Source organism: Elephantulus edwardii, unplaced genomic scaffold (genome assembly GCF_000299155.1).
Source record: "Elephantulus edwardii isolate Elephantulus edwardi_28Jun2011 unplaced genomic scaffold, EleEdw1.0 scaffold00085, whole genome shotgun sequence".
Classification (NCBI taxonomy): domain Eukaryota; kingdom Metazoa; phylum Chordata; class Mammalia; order Macroscelidea; family Macroscelididae; genus Elephantulus; species Elephantulus edwardii.
Window position 1 is genome coordinate 9,461,215 of NW_006399835.1, and position 9,300 is coordinate 9,470,514.

The following is a 9,300-nucleotide window of genomic DNA, read 5'->3' on the forward strand; positions in this document are numbered from 1 at the left end:
CCACATCTCCCTCCAGTCACCAAATTGTGCCTATGATATGCCCCCAGCCCATCCTCACTCCTCTGCTCCCACCCTAACCACCTTGGATCCTCATACGTGTTTTACTAGTTATCTATTTCTACATTAATAGTCTTATGTAGTACTTGTCCTTAGGTGACTGAGTTAGTTCACTCAGCGTGATAGTCTCCAGTCCCTCCCAAGTTATATAGTAATTTTTAAACAGTTGCTCATGAGAGCTCATCGTGTGAATTACCACAATTTCTCAATCCATTCTATTATGATTGGACATTTGAGCTGTTTCCATGTTCTTGAGATGACAAATAATGCTGCTAGGAGCATTGTTGAATAAATCTGTTTGATGTCAGTTCTAATTATCTTGGGGTCTATTCCTAGCAGTGGACTAGCTGGGCCATATAGAATTTCTATGTTCAGCTTTCTAATGAAATGCCAAACTGCCTTCCAGAATGGTTGTACCATTATACGATCCCACCAACAGTGTATGAGAATTTCTGTCTCTCTGCATTCTCTCCAACATTTAATCCTTACTTTCCTGTTAAACTTTTCTACTGCTACTGGTGTGAGATGGTATCTCAACGTGGTTTTGACTTGTATCTCTTTCATTGCCAGTGATTTTCAGCATTTTTTCCTGTGTCTGTGGTATTCTTCTCTATCCGTGAAACTCTAGCTTTCCCAACATGATAGCTTTTTCCAAGGGCCTGCTTTTCCGACTACATGTCCAACATAGGTAAGACAAAGTTTCACCATATTTGCCTCTAAAAAGCAACCTGGGTCTATTTTCTCTAAGATTTATTTGCTATTTTAAGAGAGTACTGTATCTTCAACACTGTTTGCCAACACCATAATTCAGAGACATCAGTTCTTCTTTGATTTTTTAAAATCATCTTTTACATTTTAGATGCATACAAGGGAATTGAAAATACAGGGAGTTGGATCAGACACATCTTAATCTTGAAATTTACATCTTTACTCTAAGCATTTTAAATAAATCTTTGACATTAGATTTTTTCACCTGCTTATTGCAGGTTATTGATGTGTCTCTCTCAATTGCAGATGTTTGGAGGAAAATAAATGCACACGAAATATTTAAATTGTATAAAAATGGTGAATAAGAGACAAACTTCAGTCACTGATTGATAATGATAAAGAAAATATATAAGGAACATTCTCTACCCTAGAATTCTCTCATGAAACCACAGATTTTGTTCTCTTAGAAAATTTTCTGTTGCTCACCCAGATTTTTGCCTTCCATCACAACTTCTAAGATAGAGAAATACTGAAAAAAGGAGTTCATTTACTAAAAATAACAATTATTTTTTAACAAACCAAACAAACTCCGCTTCAGTTTCATATTAAAGTAAATTTATACATACAGCTTAAATACAGTCACATTTCCCATTAACATTCATTTATCTTTTTTAAGGTTAGTAATTACTTCTGCTCTGCCATATTTTGCAAACTCATTAATATTTATTCCAGCTCTGGTTTGGTATATAAAGGTATAAATCAACAACTGTTGACCATATTCTTCAGGGAGAAGAAAAATATAAGACTAAAGAAGTGAAGCATTCTGTTCCAGTGGCATCTTGATATATTCCTACCTAAAAGATGTTCTTTTCTAGTTCTTCTGGAAAACAATATAATGAAATAGTTTTATCTTCAACACTTTTCCAGTTTTCAAGCTTCTTAGTTGTCTTTCCAAGGCTAAATAATATACATTTAAAAATAATGTCTTTTTACATATTAAGGAATCCTAATAAACGCAAAAGTTAAAGATAGACCAAATAAGGTGGCTTGGTCACCTTTTCTTTGGTTTAAGCATCCCAGGGGCAGCTTTAGGAACCTTTAAAGAGTAGGCATTAGTCTCCCTATAATTGGTGTCTGCCTAATTTGACTGCTAACCTATCTATTGTGATGTTTTTATTTTTCAAAAGGCACATAGGTGTTTTCATTTCACTGAATGTTTCTTTGCCTGTGTCTGTGACAATTGTTACTGAATATTTAAGAACATGCAGTTTATTCTATTGTATTTCTCTGTTTCTTTTCTAAATGAATTGTCCTCAGGCACCAGAAACATGAATATGTCAGTGACATTTTTGTTTTTAACATATAAAATGAATAGTGTTTTGACAAATATTTGGTTAATTTGGTTTGCATTGACAGGTCATCAATTTAAGTTTTAAAAGATCTATATGATTTAAAAAGAGTTTCCAAACATAAAGTAAGATTATGCACATTAACAAAATATTTTCTTAAATGGAAGCTTTAGTGGAGATACACACACACACACACACACACACACACACGCACACACATGCACACACAAACACACACACATTTCAGGTCCATTTGTTAAACAGAGCAGGAAATTATGTACTGCATCGTTTCGAACAACCAATTTAATCATCAGTAGCAAGTAATCTCTGTGAAAAAGACTCATAAGAGGAAGCAGACAGGTTCTAATTGTTTCTGAAGATATCTAAATCTTAACTGTATAGAGAACATTTTAATGCTTGCAGAATATGCTGAGAAGAGTAACTTAAAAGTTAAAGACATGTTTTCTGAGATAATGGAAAAAGTAAAATTGAAACAAATATTTGCAGAAAATATCTTAATAATTTTACAGTATATACTTTGTTAAAGGCCATCAAATTGATTTTCTTGTTATAATAACTTCATGTAGAAAGGCTCCATAAAGTTTCTTTTATGTGGGCAGCTCGGCTCTTCTTGCTTCTGAATGGGTTCAAACTGTCTATATTTTCATTAGCCATCAAACATTTCATCTTTGTGCAGCCAGAGTTTCTTAGAACATGCACACACACACACACACACACACACACACCCAACCTTAAAAAGCTTTACAGTTTTGGACTGAAAACATGAAACAAGGTATAAACATAGTACTAGTACCTCTCTCTAGCAGCCTGTCCTAAGCACATACTGCGTTGTTTCACACAGTATTCCTTGTTCATTTACTGTCTTGTACCATGAGATGGTGTCAGTGTGTCTAAATAACGATAATACTAACTTCTAAAAAGTCTTACAAAATGCTTTGTTATATACATTCTCAATATTACTGCTAATTTTATTAAGCCTAAATACTTTGTAATGGAATGTAACATTGGCCATTACAGTTCCAACGCAAACTGATAGCCAATGAGATGTTATATTCCCTTAGCATTTCAGATGCTGTAAATTTTAAAAGGAAGGAGACTATCCATCTTTTTCCCTTATCCCTTAAAGCATCTGGTAGCTTCAAAACACCAACTTCACAGTAAGCTGAGAGTTTATGCACTGCACCATTAGCACTCATAATAATACTTTAAGCACTGTAAAGTGAAACTGGATTTTTTAAAAAAATCTTGTATTCATTTATCTTTATTTTCAATGTACTGAAGCTCTTACTCTGATCTTAATCCCACTCTGAAACTCAAAGGACTGTAGGATTAATACAACCCATTTAAATAAATTAATTATAAATTTTTGATGAACTGATAAAACAATTGTTTACAATTAAATTTATTTAAATACAGGATGTCATTGCTCTTATTAGTCACCCTTGAGTTTAATTGATCCCATTTTACAGAAATCCCTATGTACAGTAAAACAAAGCACTATCTTCATAACCACCATAGATAGAGCTATAGACATTTTATAAAACCGCTTTGTCCGCGTCCTTACTCTTCACTCTGATTTGCTCCTCTTAGACTTCCTTTCAGTATCTGGATTAAGGCTTTTGCATCAGAGAGTTGGACAATGACTAAGGAGGATAGAAGGAGAACTGATGCCTTTGAGCTGTAGTGCTGGAGAAGAGTATTGAGGGTACCAAGGACTGCTAGGAAAACAAACAGATTCATCCTTGAAAGGGTTAAACCGGGTGGCTCCTTGGAGGCAAGGATTCTGAGGCTCCACATAATTTGGACATGTTGTAAGGAGGGTCCTTGGAGAGGGGCATCATGCTTGAGAGGGTGGAGGGACAGCACAGGAGGGGAAGGCCTTCTATGAGGTGGATTGATTCAGTGACTGGGGTAATCCGGATGGGTGTACAGGAGACGGTACAATTGGCACAGGACAAGACAGAGTTTAGGGCTGTTGTACATAGGGTTGCTATGAGTCGCAAGCGACTCACGGCACATAACAACCCAAAATATATATATTATTACTGTACATTACGTGTTCCATGCTCAGTTTCCATTTGTTCCTCTTGTTTATGTTTTCAATCTGTTGTTTCCTACTTATGTTTCCCTTTTAGCATATTTCTTTTGTGAGTAGTTTAAAAGTTTCTTCCATTTTGGCACTATGCCAAGGTGGAGCTGGTCCCTCCAACCCCTGCTGAGATCCCTATAGCTATTCAGAGCCTGAAAAAAAAATAGTCAAGAGTACTCAAACTGGTCTCTTCAAACAACTCACAGTTAAGGAAGCTCTGCTGAATAGTTTGGTGGCCACTGAAGTGTGGGTGTGGTTTTGTATTAGCGAGATCATAGGCAAGTGTGGGATCATCAGCTATGATGATTGAATGCATCCGTTTATACTTCATTTACTATTTGTATATTCTTGGACTATGTGTGATAAGATTAATATCTCAATAAAGTAGATAATGTGGAAAAAAAAAGTTTCTTCCACCTTTTCTTTTCACCATCTTGATCATCCCCTTCTTCAGAATCAGAGGTCAATGCAACTCCTACTTTAGGTAATGTTTTCCTTTTAATTTCAATTCTTACTTCCCCTCTTTCTTTATCCATTCTTTTGATGGATTCCCCGCCCCCCTTTGACCTTTTTCATCTTTTTTCAGCTGCTTTATAAGGTGGGTTTTGTGGTTTTTTTCTTTCCCCCCATCTTGATCTTTCCTCTTACTTTAGTTTCTTCGGTAACCATATCACATTCTGAAGTAATAAAGGCTGTTTTGCCACTTTTATTCTGCTTCTTGGTTTTGAAATTTTGACTTCTTTGCTGCAGGCCATCTTCTCTTTAGACTCACCTTCAGATTAACTGAGGCTAGCATTGTTGTCATCACTATTCCTATCTCCTCTATTTCTACTTGTTTTTCTGTATTCTCTTTTCCCCAAATATGGAATGCTTCATGAACTTGTGGGTGATCCTTGTGCACAGGATATGCTAATCTTGTCTGTATCATTGAAATTTTAGTGTATGAGCTGCCAAAGTGAGAAGTGTTTGATTTCTTAACAGCTGCTTCCATGACCAAGTAAGCAGAACTAGAGTTGACAGTTGTGGTGTCAAGGGTTTATTGTGGTAGAAATTTGAAAAAGTATGGATGGGATAGTAATGGGATAAGAGCATTAACGGAATAATAACTACAAGACGTTTATACTAAATACAACAGAGCTTTATTAGAGGGAGTGATAGGTGCTGTATGAGATATTTTTAAAGTCATTTAAAAATATTGGACATTTGGGCTGAACAGATTGAAAAATCATAGTACATTCACACAATGCAATACTATGCAGCACTCAGGAGCAATGACTAAGAAAAATACTACATAAATTGGGAGAGAATGGGAAGCATTATGCTGAGGGAAATAACTCAGCCTCATAGGAAAAAATATAGCAAAAGAACATTTTTGCAAAAATAGAAGGATAACCAGTAAAACATGTATGAGGACCCAATGCAGGGGAAGGGGTGAGAACAGAGGGGTGAGCATGCAAGGTTGTGCAGTTTGTTGGGTGGAGAGAGGGGAGAAGGAAATGGGAAGAACCTGATGGGTATCTGTAAAGATTGGGTAATGATGGGCAAAGTCGAATGGTGATTGATATGATCAATGGGAATGATTGTATGAAACACAATATGAATAAAGAATAATGTGAAACAAAATGTATATGAATTTAGTAAGCAAACCAACATAATTTTTTTTAAAAGTAACTTAAAAAGTACTGTATTCCTCAGAGGCTTCTGGGAGGTGGTGGACAAAGTGGTGTTAGTATGATCAGTGGAGGCTGCTGCTTCAGATCTCAGCCAAAGTGACAACAGCAGCCAGATCAACCTTTGAGCCTGCAAGAGGTGGTAGAGGAAAAGGAGGTGATTTGAGTCAGCTTTCCAAGCAGTATTCAAGCAGAGCCCTACCCCTGCTTACAAAGATAAAATAAAGACAAGCAACTCAGGATGCCCCTGAAGAAGCTCACAATCGGGACTTCAAAAAAGAGTTGAAAGAGAGAGAAAAAGCTGTTGCAAGAGGAAAAAAAATAGAGATCATCCCACAGAACTTACAACTTCTTCTTCAGTATCAAAGAAGACTAGGCTAGACCATATTCCTGCTGCTAACCTTGACTCAGAAGATCCTCTAACATACGAGGAGAATGAAGATGAAGATTATGAAGAGGAAAGTGATGATGATGATGATACTACAGTTTTCTTGCAGAACTAGAAAAAAAAAAATTAAAAAGAAAGAACTGAAGAACAAGCCTGAAAGGAACAAGAACAAAGAGCGAAGAAGAAAGAATCTACATAGAAAACATTCTGAGTGGAAACCCACTTCTTTTTTTTCTCTATGTACAATTTAATGAGATTGATGACATTTTTCTAGTTACACAATCATCATTCTGACTTCCCCTTTTCTTAGTTGTTCCTTCATCATTAACATTAACATTAATCTCACTGATCCATCCCAGCCTCAGGCTAACTACAAATTAAAAAGATGGGATGATGCTGTTGTTTTTAAGAACTTTGTGAAAGGTGTAGATGATCAGAAGAGAAACACAAGATTTGTAAATTATGCACTGCGATCTGAATTTCACAAAAAGTTCACGGAGAAATATATTAAGTAGTACAGTTCTATGTGCTTAATTATTAAAAGACTGTAAAATGACCTGGTCTTATTTGGTTTAGGTTGTTCCCTTAACCGTCCTACCTTCTAGTTGTGTACAGAATTCCTCATTTTAAAGGTCAACATATCTTACCTGTTGGTGATACATAGTTGGTAGTGGGCTTGGAACTATTCTTTTAATCTTTTCGATTATGTGTGTTTTCTGTTTATTATTATGGAGAAAAGATTTGGCTTTTAATAAATATTTAGTCTACAAAAAAAATTACTGTATTTCTGATTAATCAGTAAAGAGGAAGAGAGACGTCTTTCCCAAGAAAAAAGAAAGCAGCTGTAGCAACAAGTCAGGCTGAGAAAATGGCAATTTTAAAGAATCAAATATTGGCTAAAACCCCACAGATTATTGAGGGGCTTAGTACCTAGCTGTGAAGACTGTGAAAAGCAGAAGAATAAAGAGGAAAAAGGCCAAGCACAGGACGCGTAATTATGAAGAGCTTCAAAAGCCTCTCACAGTATCATGATTTGCTAATTAAATATCTTTTCTCCTAAAAATAATTTAATTTTTAATATTTTCAAATTTTCTCTGGATTTTACATCAAATAATTGAATTTGGGTTTGGGGGAGAGCAGGGATGTCAGAAGGAGGAAACAGAGAAGGAATCCAATGTGAGAAGTGATAGGGAACTTATCAAGAATACATGAAAGCTATTATGTAGAGATAGTGTTAGTCTATGTAACTTGAAGATTCAGTTTTCAAAATAATTTTTCTAACTAGAGTTATGCGAAGGTTCATTATTTTTTAGTAAATACCAAACATACAGAAACCATACATAAATCTTTACTATTTGTAAAGTTAGATTAGAAATTCAAAATGAATTAATTTCTTTATATTAGATGGTAAGAGCATTAGTCACCAGGAAAAGACGCAGTGTGATGGATTGGAAAAAGTAATGAAATATACTCAGGACAAGAGACACTTTTACTGACATTAATTTCCTTTAAAAGCTTGTAAAAGGGAACACAAACTACAGAGAATGAATAAGCTGGATTCAGAGAGATATTAATATTGCATGAGTTTTTAACAATAATTTCCTAAGAAATTGAAATGAAATTCAGAGGCAAAAAAGGAAGTTCTGTAGCAAAAACAGGAAAATGAGAAGTTGGTTCATTCAGAGAAGAAAAGAAGATGAAACTGGAAAAAATATCAAAGATCTACAATGATAATTTAATAAAAATAAATGATGCTATGACATGGTATTAGTCAATTAACAATTTTTATCTCTAATTTCTTCTAAAGGACCAAAATGCTGTACTTTAGAAAACAAATTAGAAAAAAAAAAACAAATTAGGAGCATGCACACATATATACATTTATACTTAAAAATAAATATTTCTTCATAAAAATATTAATTGGAAATCTATCTAAATTATTGTTGTTGTTATTTTATAGTGAGTCAGAATCTCCAGCAGGTTTTCAGAGGCAGTAAATCTTAAGGACAGAGAGCCATCTTTCTTCAGTGGGACAGCTGGTGGATTTGAACCATGTGCTTTAAGGTTAATAGCACAGTTCCTAACTCTGAGGCCACCAGAGCTCTGGAATGTATTTGTATTGTTGTTGTCATTATGTATCATTGAGCCAAAACAGACATATAGCTGACCCTTGTTTATATTTAAATGTGTGTGTGTGGTGTTGCTGTTGTTGTTGTTGTGTACCATAGAGTTGGAACTGACCCATAGCTGACTTTCAGCAGGTTTTCAGAGGCACTTAATCACATGGGAGGAGATGGTCCACCCTTCTTCCTTGAAGCAGCTGGTGGCCTCAAATAGCATGCCTTCGGGATTACAGCACAACTCCTTGCCAGTGGGTCGCCAGATTCGTGTGTGTGTGTATGTGTGTGTGTGTGTGTGTGTGTGTGTAGTCTATGAATTACAATTTATTCCATTGTAGTGGAGTTTTGGGGGTATATATATGATGTTGCTTATTGATCCAGAGGTGAGGATTGTTGTCTTCTTGATGTTGAGTTTCAATCCATTTTGAAGGCTATAGTGTTGATCTTCCACAGTACGCATTATAAGTCTTCCCCACCTCCAACAAGCAACACCAGGTCATTTGCACAATGATGGCTGTTGATGAGTCTTCGGCTTATTCTGGTGCCACATTTTTCTTCATAAAGTCTAGCTTCCTGAATTATTTGATTAACATGTTGCCGCAAATGACTGTAAATGTGTTTCTAAGCACATCTGTCAATTTAAAAATTATATGGCAAGGTGTTAACAATAGAATAGATATGTTGTTGTTGTTGTTATGTGCCACCAAATAACCTGTGACTCATAGTGACCCTAGGTACAATAGCTCTGAAACCTGCCCTGTCCTGAGCCAGTCTCACTGACTCCAACACACCTACTCCCATTGTCTAACTTCTGTATTAATCTGGGGTCTTTCTCTCCTGTGCTGGCCCTCCACTCTTTTAAGCATGCTGTCGTTCTCCAAGGATTGGTTCCTCCTGT

At 35.7% G+C, this 9,300-nt stretch overlaps 1 pseudogene; it reads left to right on the plus strand.

Moving 5' to 3' along the window:
* The first annotated feature begins 732 nt into the window (after positions 1 to 732).
* Positions 733 to 6,797, plus strand: LOC102871097 (annotated as a pseudogene).
* Positions 6,798 to 9,300: the final 2,503 nt, after the last annotated feature.